At 51.9% G+C, this 12,540-nt stretch overlaps 1 long non-coding RNA gene across 1 annotated transcript; it reads left to right on the forward strand.

The window, feature by feature from the left end:
- Positions 1 to 2,803: 2,803 nt before the first annotated feature.
- Positions 2,804 to 9,925, forward strand: LOC116571026. The gene is made up of 5 exons (XR_004277656.1): positions 2,804 to 2,981; positions 3,143 to 3,511; positions 4,906 to 4,961; positions 5,288 to 5,562; positions 6,899 to 9,925. It is a non-coding gene; the product is annotated as an uncharacterized LOC116571026 (long non-coding RNA).
- Positions 9,926 to 12,540: the final 2,615 nt, after the last annotated feature.

Raw genomic sequence — 12,540 nt, forward strand, 5'->3', positions numbered from 1 at the left:
CCGTTTCACTGAGAAAGCACCTTAGGCACAGGGAGGCCGAGCCACTTGTTCAGTTACACAGGGAGGCAGAATTTGCTGGAAGTTGAGCCCAGTTCTCCTGCCTCCAGCAGGGATGGGGCTGGGAGTTGTTTGGGATGAAGGTCAGCCAGTGAGGCCTTGAAGAGACCTTAGGAGGGACAAAGGAGGTGGCCCCTTGAAGGAGTGAGGGGAGAGACCCTAATCCTCACATCAGCCCTGGGCCCACCACATGTGTCCTCAGTGCCCAGTTTCATGCACTACGTTGACCACCATCTTGAACCCTCAAATATCCTATTATGAGCCCATTTGCAGGCAAGGAAATGGAGGTTAAGTAATTTGTCCAAGGTCACTAATTTATTGAGGTGCCCAGAGCCTGTGCAAAGGCCCTGAGGTGGGACCCAGGAACTGTGTGCTCTGTTAGGAGGCCAGCAGGCTGCCGCCAGAGGGGAAGGGGAAGAGGTCCTTCTCAGCCCCAGCCAAATCTTATTTTCTCAAGCAAAAGTCTGAGGCCTCCGCAGGATGTGGCTTCCTGCTCAGTGGAGCCGGCTTTCCCACTTGGGGAGCTGGGGCGGGCGGCAAAAGAGAGGGGTTCTGGAGTCAGAAGTAGCAGCGGCTCCGGCAGCGGCAGCCGCGAATTGTCTTTTTAATAACCCAGAATGCAAAGAAGTAGGAGGGGGCAAAGGGGGGGAATGCCTGCCCCCGGGGCCTCCGGTCGCTCCACCCAGGACCCACATCTCCCAGAGCCACGCGGTCTGGGGTGCAAGCCAGGGTGTCATCGGGGCGAAGGGGCAGGCGGGGCGGGGCGGAGCAGGCTGGAGCGCCCCACCTCGGGCTGCTCCAGGGCGCGAGGTGGCTCGGCAGTGTCGCGCCTGACGCCAGGGTCCGGGGACCGAGCGCCCTTCCCGTGGGCTTGGCGGGGGCGGGGCGGGTGGTGGTGGCCTGGGGCGCGATCGCTGGAAGCGGACACGCGCGCGCGGGCACACACGCCCACACGCTCGCGCGCGCTCCCGGGGCCGGCGGAGGAGCCGAAAGGAACCAAGAAGTGAAAGTGAGCAACCTCTAGTGAAAGAAACAGACATGCACAGACAGCCCGGGAGCTGCTGCGGGCGCGGCGCGCTGGGCACGCCCGGGCGGCACACGCAGCGCGCTCCCGGCAGGAGGCGCGTGCCCGGCCTAGGCACTAGGCTCCCGGGCGTCCGGAGGCCCTGGGGCGACAAGGCTCCCGCAGTCTCCGGTTCCTGCCGGTCCCCGCCTCTTAACGCGCCAACCACAGGCGCCCGGCCAAGGAGTTAACCTTGCGCCCTAGGGGCCCTTTGGCGTTTGGGTCCGTCTGCCTCTCCTCTCCCCCACGGGTCACCACGAACTGTCCCTTCCCCGGGCCTCCCAGGAGCGCCAAGACTCTGCGGTGGTCGTTGCTCACGTGGCCTTGGCAAGAGGCGCTCTCCCAGAGCAGGAACCTCCAAGCGACAGCCCTGGGAGGCCAAGCGCCACCGGCTGATGGGAAGAGCTCCCTGGCAGCGGCTCTGGGGCCTCAGAAGCCCCCCTCCCCCATCCCTTCCTGCCCAGAACCAGCTTTTCCAGCTTGGCAGCAGGGTCAGGGTTCTGGCGGGTGTGGATTGTTTTCTACCCCTGGGGCCTGGGTGGGAGGAGTGAAGACGGAGGAACTGTTGCCCACGGAGTGTTCTGCCTTTCCGTCACCCCCTCTTCCAGAGGCACCGCAGCCCCCTCCGCTGAAATACAGAAACCGGGCCCTTCGTCACAAAAAAGGCACAGACTCCAGGGTTCAGTCAAACTGGGCTTTTTGGACAAATTTCAGGTGGCAGCCAGAAAGAGCGTGGGGAGGGCTGCATGAGATCGGCTACCCTTGGAGGGCGGTGAACCGCACCAGAGCTTATCAAGATACAAGGAAAGGCGGGGCTCCCCCCACCTCAGTGAGCAGACTGGGGGAGAGCTGGAAGGCCCATTCCGGACCTTCTATCGGCTGGGGGAGACTCCAGACAGGGACCTACAGGGTGTCCCCCACTAAGCTAGGAAGCAAGAGGAAATATCCGGTCCTAGCCGAATGGGAGGCAGTAACAAGTAAACATTCTTGGGGTGGTGAGAGCTCTGTAGGTCCAGAAGAGGCCTGAGCCAGGATGGCCTCTCAGAAGAGGTGACCTGGGGACTGAGAAGTAATTCCCAGTGGGAGCCAGGGTTGTGGGGGGCAGGGCAGGCTCAGGAGGCCGCAGATATCCCATCAAAGTGAAGGTGAGAATCCCTCAGAGAGCTGGGCTGCCTTTCACCCTAAAGATGGAGAAACTGGGGGTCAGAGAGGCTGGGCAACCTGCCCGAGGTCACCCAGCTAGCTGGAATCAGGGCTGGGCCCTGGCACACAGTAAGTGCTAAATAAATGGGACTGTGAGGCCTGAAATCCAGGCAGCCAGATCCATGCCCACTGCCCCTCCTCCGCCGCCTTCCCACAGAACATTATCGAGTACCCTCTACCTGGTGATTAAGACCCAAAGAGCCCCGTAAACAGAAGTGTTCAGATAATTTTAGCTGTTGCTAAGTGGTGTGACAGTGAGTGGCGGGGAGTTCTTGAGAGAGCGTAGTTAGCAAGGGCCTTTCTGATGAAAGTGCCCCTGAGCTGAAGGACGAGTGGGAGTCAGCAGTTTGATGTGGGGACAGAATACTGCCAGGTGGCGGGAATGGCAAATGCAAAGGTCCGGGGGCAGGAACAGGCCTGGCAGTGTGAGAACAGAAAGGTAGTGGGCGTGGCTGGAGGGAGGGAGGGGAGCCCCGGCCACAGGGCCACAGAGAGGAGTTTGGGTTTGATTTCAAACGCATACCTCACACTCAGCCAGCATGGAGAGACCCAAGAAGCAGCTCTGGGATAAGTAAGCACTTGGACAGAACATCTGCTCTTCACGCCCCTGACTCTTTCAGCCGCAGCATGTTCAGGGAGCCCCGTGACCAGGAGGGAGGTTGGTAGTCACGCCCGCAGGGCCGAGGCCTGCTTTGGTTTGCCTTCCCAGTGACTCCGAACCCTGTGTCCTCTGGGTCACCCCGCTTTGCTGCATCCCAAGGACAGCCACCACCACAGTGCCGGGGGCCGCATCTTGGGGACACCCTCACTGTGTTCCAGGTGCTGGGCCAAGCCCTTTCTGTGTGTCTGTGAGCTCGGGGCCCACTTTACAGATGAGAACACCGAGAGAGGCGAAGGCATCGGGCCAAGACTGCACGCTCCACGTGCTCCTGAGTCAGGTTCAAGCTCTAGGAGGTGTCTGGGCCCCGAGTGCAGCCGGCTGGGCCGGCAGAACTGAAGCCTAGCTGCCCTGAGAGTCTTTTGTGGGGGGCCCCTAGAGGGGCCCAAGAGGTGGGGACAAGGACTGGAGGACGCAGCAAGCCGGCTGTGGAAAGGCAGGCTGTGGGTCCGGGAGGGAGAGTGACGCAAGAGAAAGCTGTGTGGGCTTTTCCAACCTTGAGCAGGAAGCGGCGTGCACGGTTGGCACAGGTGAGCACACACAGGCGCACGCCAGCGTCTAAGCAAGCCTGCATGTCCCCGGCACCCTGGTCTACGCACACGCCTGTGTGGCACAGACACGCACCACCCCCGTGGAAGCACACCTCAGTGCACACGCACACGGGCGCAAACACCACAGAGGCTCCCAGAACCTCCTCACAGACCATCTGCACGGTTCTCTCCTTAGCAATTATCATGGTTCAGTCGCTCGTGTAACAAACATATTTTGAGCCATTTTCGGGACTCATTTCGGGGCTCACCAACCCATTTCGGGGTTGGTGGTGGTGGTGGTGGTGGTGGTGGTGGGCACTGTAGACCCAGCCAAGAGGACCTACTGTTCCAACCTGACGGCCCCCCCGAGTCCCCAGTCTAGGCGGGAAGAAGATAGTCCGTCAACAGGGGACTCCAGGCCTTCCGGACCTTTGCCATTGTTGGCACCCTGGAGCAGGACGGGGAGCTGGGGTCCAGGCAAGGTCTGGAGAGCCGGGTTTGGGGGGGACTGCCCAGAGGAGGTGTGTTTCCATGGGTGAGGGGAGCAGGTTTTGGTGAAATGACACGGCAGAAAGGACTTTGGCTGCGGAGGAGGAGGTCGGTGTGCTGGAGTGGGGAGGCTCCCGCAGCCCTGAAGGCATGGGGTGGGGGGGGGGGGACCAGGCAGGCCAGCCTCAGGCCCAGGAGTGCCCCACACTGAATCCCTTTCCGTGAGAGCTCCCAGGGTAGGACCTGGTGGTCTCCAGTCTGTGCCCCCAGCAGTCCCCAGCCCAGGGACGGGCCCAGTGCCTTCATTGGGCTCCTTGCTGGCCTGGGGTCAGCAGCTAAGGGAAGGAGGGAGATGAGGGGAGGGGCCGCAAACACTCTCTCTCCCTCTCCCTTCCATTCCCTTCTCCCCTTTTCCCCCTCCCCCTTTCCCCCATCCCTCTCATAGCACAGCCCTCGGTTTCTCTGTCTGGGCAATGGGTGGGTGCCAGCGTCCTCCTCACAGAGCTGGGGGGGAACCGATGGGAGACGGAGAGGGCTTGGGCCACTGCCCTTCCTCGAAGCCAGGACCGGCCTATGCCTTGCACGTGGCAGCAACACCCGCACACCTTTACCCTGCACTCCACTGCACACCCCACACACACGTACTGCCCCTCACACCCCCGACACCACTCCCCACGCCATGGGCCACACGCACCCACCCACCTCCGCCACACACACACACACACACACACACACACACACACACACACGGCCACCTTGGGCAGCCGGGCTCGTCGCATCCTCTCCACCAGCCAATCTCCCCGTCAAGTCCTGGGCAGTGACAAGTGCGGGGCCCGCGGACCCCCCCTGACCCCAGCGGCCGGGCTCTGCTCATTGATCCAAAGATGCTCTTTCCTTTCCCTCAGGCGCTTCTCTGAAGGATGGAAAAATCGATGCCCACAGAAGAGCGGGTGCAGGAAAGGTACGGACAGCAGCGCTGGGAAGAAGACCGAGGGCAGGGGGAAGTCAGGCGCCCGGGATCCCAGTGGCTGGGGTGCTGCTCCCCATCTCCTGGAACAGATTCGGAGGTGGGCGTGGTGTGGTCTTGTTTTGTAATATTTTGTTCTGATGACAAAAGCTACCCATATTCGCTGTAGGAAATAAAAATCACCCAGTCCCTCCCCGGAGGTAACTTCCCTGTTAACGCACATAGTAAATCCTTCTAGCCTTTTTTCTCTGCACATTGAAAGCACTTTTTATTTTTTGCAAAACTCGGCTGTGCTCAACTGCTTTTTTTTTTTTCACCAGCACGCTCCTGTGCCCTTGTGGGGTGTGACTTCCTCATGTCTGATGGCTGTGCCAGGAGTGGTCTCGTCCAATGGTGGAGGCACTGCTCAGGGCCTGGGGTCAGAATCTTGGCCCATTGGCCGTGTGACCTCAGTTAGGTGGCCTACACCCTCTGACCGGACCTTGGTCCTCCTCTGTGTGGCAAGCCTGCTGATGCCTGCTAAGGGTCACACAAGAGAAGAGGCAAGATGCACTCGTCCCACGCGAGCATGTGGAGAGCATTCCATCAGCTGGGGGTAGTGCTATTTTTTGTCTTCATCATTACACAACCAGTCCCTCATTACTTAGCCAGTCCTCTGACATTGAACATGGTGGTTGTTGATCCAACCTCCCTTGAAAAAGAGGCTCCCACGGATATCCTTGCCAAGAAATCTTTGACAAATCCGCAGTTATAAATTCTGAGTCATTTCTTTTTCTTTTTCTTTTTTTTAATTTTAAAAGATTTTATTTATTTATTTGAGAGAGTGAGAGAGAGAGCATGAGAGGGGAGAAGGTCAGAGGGAGAAGCAGACTCCCTGCTGAGCAGGGAGCCCTATGCAGGACTCAATCCTGGGACTCCAGGATCATGACCTGAGCTGAAGGCAGTTGCTTAACCAACTGAGCCACCCAGGTGTCCCTAATTCTGAGTAATTTCTAGGAGCAAGATTATATACGTTTTAGGGCCCATGTTCTACATTCTCCCCACTGCCCTCTGGAAACCTTTTGGTGACACTCTTGTATGAGTTTCCTAGGGTAACAAATGACCACAACCTTGGTAAGCTTAAAATCACAGATGTGTATTCGGTCATAGTTCTGGAGCCTCGAAGTTCAAAATCCAGTGTCTAAGGCAGGGCCACCTTCCTGCTGAGGACTCCAGAGGAGGGTTCTTCCTGCCCCTTCCAGCTTGTGTCAGCGGTCTGTGCCCCTGACGTGGGGCCTCTTCCCCTCCAGCCTCTGCCTCTGGCCTCCTCCCCTGTGTGTCTCTCACAAGGACACTATCCCATAATCCCGCATGATCTCCTCAACCCAAGATCCTTAGTTTAATTACCTTGGCAAAGATCCTTTTTCCAAGTAAGATAACATTCCCTGTACTGGGGATTGCGACACGGTCATATCTTTTGGGAGGCTACCATTTAACCAACTACACGTTCCTACTGAGGTACGAAAAGTCGTGTAGAATTCTCTTTCCCCTCACCACACAGGACATTCCCATCTTTTTGAAATGTTCAGCCAATTTAGAGGGTAAAGCAGAACAAAACCCTTATTTTAAAACCTTCTTTTGCTACTAATGAAGGGGAAGCTGTATTCAGAGGCTTTTGTTGGTCATTTCTATTTCTTATTCTTTCTTTCCTTTCTTTCTTTCTTTTTTAAGATTTTATTTATTTCTTTGACAGAAAGGGAACACAAGTAGGGGGAATGGGAGAGGGAGAAGCAGGCTTCCCGCTGAGCAGGGAGCCCAATGTGGGGCTCGATCCCAGGACCCTGAGATCATGACCTGACCTGAAGGCAGATACCTAACGACTGAGCCACCCAGGCACCCCTGTATTTCTTATTTTCTTACTGATTCAGGACCTTTGCCCAATTCCCTATCAGGTATTAGTGATGAAAGAAAACATTCGCCAACTTAAGCTGTCTTTCAGCTAAACTATCTTTCAGGACTAAGAGCGATATAAAGACAGTTCAAAGACTGAGAAACGACCACTCACAGAGCTTTGCTGAAAGAACCAATGAAAGATGGTGAAAGGAAGACGGAAACCAAGCCCTGTATCAAGTATGTAATGAGCCACGAGCAAAGATATGAAAATGTGGGGAAAATCTAAGTAAGACATGGCCATTAAAATTGGTAATAATAATAATGACAAATGGAGGCTCAAAACAAGATCAAAGCAAAATATGGACATTCATACCTGCTGACTGGGAGGTATGGCTGGAGTTAAATCACTCTGAGACCTTCACTGTCTAGGACGAGGGTGGGGAGTACTCAATTAGATCATGTTCAGTCCGTGAAACACGCTAGAAATTTAAAGATAACCTCTAACAGTCAGAAATGGAATGTGTAACTTTCAAACCAACAGAGGGAAAAACGGGAAGAAAGAAAACAGGGTCGGTCTAATAGAAGGCAAAAAAAAGAGGAGGGAGGGGAGAACACTGTTGATTTTTGTGTTTTTGTAGGATTATACGTTACTATTTAATAGTTTTTATCTGCTCCCCTTGGGTTTTCAAGTAGTCAGTTACATGCTCTACAAATAAGGATGATTTTGTCTCCTTTTCAGTTGCTGTTCTTTAATTTGTTTTCTTGCCTTATTGCATTGTCTGAAAGTTTCAGAGCCATGGAAAATTACAGAGGCATCATTCAGCATCCTGGTCTTATTTAGGACATGACTAAGAATGTTCCTGGTGCTTCACCACTAGCTGTGGCTTGAGACAGATCTTTTTTGTCATTGAATCAGTCAGGATAAGTGAGATTCCGCTGCAGAAACCAATAATGTCACGATCCCACGGCTTGAGAAGGGTTTATTTCTTGTCCATATTAAGTCCGAGGTGGGTCCAGGCCACTCTGTCTCAGTTACAGCTGTGACTGGCTCAGCATCGCATCCCCACGGCATCAAATGCCTACATCCTTGCTGCGGCAAGAGAAAGAGACTTGGAGAGTCTTGTATGAGCAAGGAAGTGCTTCTACCTAGGAACAACACAGAGGACCTCAGCACGTGGCCCTGCCTGAGCCCACTGGGAAGTGTAGTCCGAGCCTGGGAAACCTCGTAGATGTCACCACAAGCACGTTAAGCAAGCATCCTTTCATCACTGACTTCATCCCTGGGACCCTGAAAGTCCACCCAAATGTCACTGGGTCTTGGCCGTTTGACGAGTAGCACCAGGGGTTGGTACAAAGGGGAAGGTGAAGTCGCGCATTCACGGGCTCTGACAATGCATGTTTCCATTGGAGCCTGGCTGCACGTGTGACCCTTCAATTCTGCCAAAGTCTCTGACTCCTCATACCCGAGCTCCCCTTTCCCTGAGCTCCTTTGAGTGGATTTCGATTTCTTATGACCCCCCACGATGTCACCCGGGATTATTTGCTGCTGTTTTCTTTGGAGTTTCTATCATATTCCTAAGCAAGACTGTTCTGTAGTTGTCTGCCAACACTTTGTGTTAGGGTTATTCCACATTCTTAAGATGGCTGGGGAAGGTTTCCGTCTTTCCTGCGTCCCAGAATGGAATATCTGAAATATGTGAATAGTTGTTAGTAAAAGTGTTGGGACCCCACCCTTCTCTAGGAAGTAGCTCTTTCCCTACCTTTTCAATTTACTCTGTAGTAATAGATTTTGTGGTTTTCCTCTACTTGTTGAATTGCTTTGGGTTATACATATTTTCCGGTAAAACTATCTGCTTATTCATATTTTCAAATTTATTATCATAAGGCTTCACTTAATGTAATTTGATTTTTAAAATATTTTTGTTCCTATTGTACATTCATTTCTCTCTGCTTATTATCTTTGGATCTGCCAGAAGTTCACCTAATTTATTAGACTTTCCAAAAGAACATGTCATAGATTTTTTTTTTTATTTATCTTTTATTTCTGGTGTTTTTTTTCCCTCTTCTCTAATTTATGAAACTCTGTTTTTTATTTTTCTCACCTTCCACCCTTTCTTATTTAAGAAAATTCACAACATGGAGCTATGAATTTTCCTCCTTAAAACATTTTAACCACCTTCTCACATGTTTAGATATGTGATATTTGCAGTGCTATTTTTTTTAAGTAGTTGGTCCTGTAGGTTGCGTTTAGAGTTATTTACAAAAGTCGTGTTTAATATTCAAATGATTGGCTTTTTAATTTAAACTTGTGTTAATAATTTCTAGCTTAATTGCATGGCGGTCAAACAATGAGGCTTTCGCTATATCTGCTTTGGGGATTCTATTGAAGTTTCCTTTATGGCCTAATATATGATCAATTTTCATAAATGTTTGATGGGCTCTGGCACACAAATGAGTATCTTTTATTTGTAAGGTACAAAGTTCAGTTATTAAATCAACCTTATTAATTCTATTCTTCCAATCCCGCAGAAATGTGTTGGGGGGATACGATTTAAAGCTGTCAAAGACAGAAGTGTGTTAAGTCTCATCTGGAGGGTTTTTTATTGTTGCCGCTGTTTGTCCTTTGTGTGTGTCTGAGTTATTGCTTTCCTGGTTGGGTCTAATGCCATATAGGACGTAAAAGATCGCGAGGACCAGATCTTTCTTCTGCCTTGTACTCTTTATCAGTACAAATGACCTTCTGTCTCGTGTCCGGATTCTTACCTCTGATTCTCTCTCTGCTCCAAATATTACCATTTGTCTCATTTGACTTGAACTTGCCTCAGATCTTTCATTTTTCACCTTTCCGTGTCCCGTGGTTCGTAGCTTATCTCTGGTAAGCTCCGTAGAGTTGGCTTTCCTTCTTAGTTTTTGTTTTATCCAGTCTGAGAGTCTCTGGTATTTTACTAGGAAAACGTCCCGCATTTACATTTGTAATTAACATTGACCCGGTGGCAGCAGTGGGATTTGCTTCCACGGGGAAGCTGGTCTCAGCCTGATTCCTTCATCCCTGGGGTGGCTGCTTCCTTTTGTTTCCTGCATTTTGTCTTACCATTCCGAATCTTTGAATCTTTGCTTTAGTCTTCTCCAGACTTTGGTCCTACTGACATTTCGGTTCTCGTTGCACTAGACAGTTACCTCTATCTTGAAAGAGCTGACGGGGGATCTGAACACAACTGGAAAGGGCGCCTGGCGAACTCCTCTTATTTAGGGTATCTTGAGGGTCCCCTCTGGCTTTGGATCCATGTGGATGTGACTTAAAGCTTCAGATCAGATGGTTCGATCATTATTTTTCCATTCTATGATTTGTCATTTAACAATAATTTTTGACATTCGTATTCAGTCCAGAAACGATAACTTACAATAATTCTTCCGACTCACTGCTTTCTAACTAGTTTCAGTGCGAATGCCCAGACTTTGTAAGCCACAGGGTTATCCTCCTTAGACTCCCAGCTGATGGGAGTATATCTCTCTCTGTAATGAGTGCTTCAGTATTTCCCCCAAACCTCATAAACACAGCTCCCTTATCACTTAGCATCCAGTATAACAGAATCTTAACTGGCCTGGGTTTATTCTCTCCTTCCTGGAGGCATATACAATTGTCCACATTTGCATAAGTCACACACTGTTTTCCAGAACATGTCTCCATAGAAGTCTCTATTTATTTCCCCCGGAATGCAGGGAAACTTTCCAATCCGCACAGTTGAAACTTTTTGTTTTGTTTTAAAGCACAGGTGAGTTTCCATTCATTTTATTTCTCAGTCATCTCCTCTTTTGGCCTTTTCTTCTGCTCCTCATCCTCGTAAACTTCTCATGCTTTGTTTTTGGCTCTCGTCAGCTGTCACACTTTTAGGAAGTGTCTCTAGGCTGCCCTCCCTGTCCGGGATTGTTTTCTGCATTCCAATTTCTGCTTTTGACTGCTTCCCAAATGGGTCTGAATTCTGCTTCTGGGCTTTTTCTCTTCCTGAGTCCTTCCGCACCCCACCTGCTCCGGGTTCCTAGGGTCGTGTCGCAATTCCCACAACTGGGTGGCTTACGACAACAGAAATCCATTCTCTTGCAGCTCTGGATGCTAGAGGTCTGAAAACGAGGTGTAGGCAAGGTTGGCTCCTTCGGGAGGTTCTGAGGGTGAACCTGTTCTATGCTCCTCGCCTAGTTTCCGGAGGCTGCCAGAAACGCTTGGTGTTCCTTGGCTCATAACCCCACCACTCCGGTCTCTGCCTCCAATTTCCACCCTGCGTTTCTCGTTTTCCCTCTGTGTCTCCTCTTCTGAGATGGACACCTGTCGCCGGATTTAGTGCCTATCCAGTTAATCCACGGTGATTCCGTCTTGAGATTGTTAATTATATCTGCAAAGACCCTTGCCCAGATAGGGCCACATTCACAGTCGCCAAGGGTTAGGACTTGGACCTGTCTTTCCGGGACCACGGGGCAATGCAGTAAGCATCCTAGCCCCATCTCTTTTTCCCGCCCTGCCCTTTCAGATTCACACAGGCTGCCCTGTGGTTCCCGCTCCTGCTGGTGAGACACGGCTTTCCATTAAAGTTGCCACCTTGTCTCCCGACATTTCCTTATGGTTCCTTCGGGAAGGCTCTGCCCGATCTTCCGTGTTTCAGAGCGACTATTCCTTCTCTGTGTTCTGCACGTGTTTCGTCCACCATCTTTCATGGGTGGTGCTTTTTCTTCTGGGTTGTCCCGCAAGTAGAATTTGGTCCGGGCAACAGAATCAAGTGGGCTTTGCTCAATCCATTTCCCCAGTCCCTGCAGGTCTCCTGCCAATGGCAGCTCTGCTGAGTGAACGTGGTATCTATCTGCTCCTTCCCTGCTCTCTGGTTCTTGAATATTCTGAACAGGTGAAACAAGCAGAAGTCTCAGCATGCTCTGCTACTGGGCGGGGGAGTCCTGCTGCTCCCCCTGCCCCCCACATTCAAGTTTGCTCCCCAGAATGTGATGCACCATGAGAGCCGTCTGCCCCACCCACCTTCTTTGAACAACCAGGAGACATTACTCCAGTAGCATCTGTGGGAGAAGGACAACTGTCCGGTTTTCAGACTAGCCCAGATTCCAGGTCTCTGAGTGGGGGGACAAATGATGGAGCAGGGTCTGGGCACCTTCGCTCCTTTGTCCCTGGTCTCTGTGACCCGAGGTCTCTCTGCGGCGCTGTCCCCGCCATGATCATCAGCGCGGCCCCTCCCGGAGGCTGGCACAGAGCTGGCAGCTTATCCCCCGCACTGAGTGCGGTTCTGTCTTTCTCTCTGCCTTCATGAGAATTTAATGGAAAAATAAGAACAGCTGTATCAGGGTTTCTCGTTAGATGCCATTTTATATGGAAGGCCACAGATTTTGTGTGTGCGTGCATGTGTGTGTGTGTTTTAAGCCCAGACTCATTCATTCATCTACATTTATTTATTCCAAAAAAAGTGCCTTCGCTGCTTGGCTTCATGGTAGATGTCGGGATAAATCAGCCAATAACCCCGAGGAGTTTCTACAAAGACACAGGAGTCGGGGAAAGGCCCGGGCCCTCACCCCTTCCTCCCTCTGCTCAGCAAAGCTGACCTCCCCAGCAGCCCTTCCAACTCAGAGACCTCGTTCCTGTGCCCCCGGATCAGCTGTCTGTGAAATCAAACACATTTATTGAGCACCTAATTTGCCCCAGGCACCG

Source organism: Mustela erminea, chromosome 12, assembly GCF_009829155.1.
Source record: "Mustela erminea isolate mMusErm1 chromosome 12, mMusErm1.Pri, whole genome shotgun sequence".
Taxonomy (NCBI): domain Eukaryota; kingdom Metazoa; phylum Chordata; class Mammalia; order Carnivora; family Mustelidae; genus Mustela; species Mustela erminea.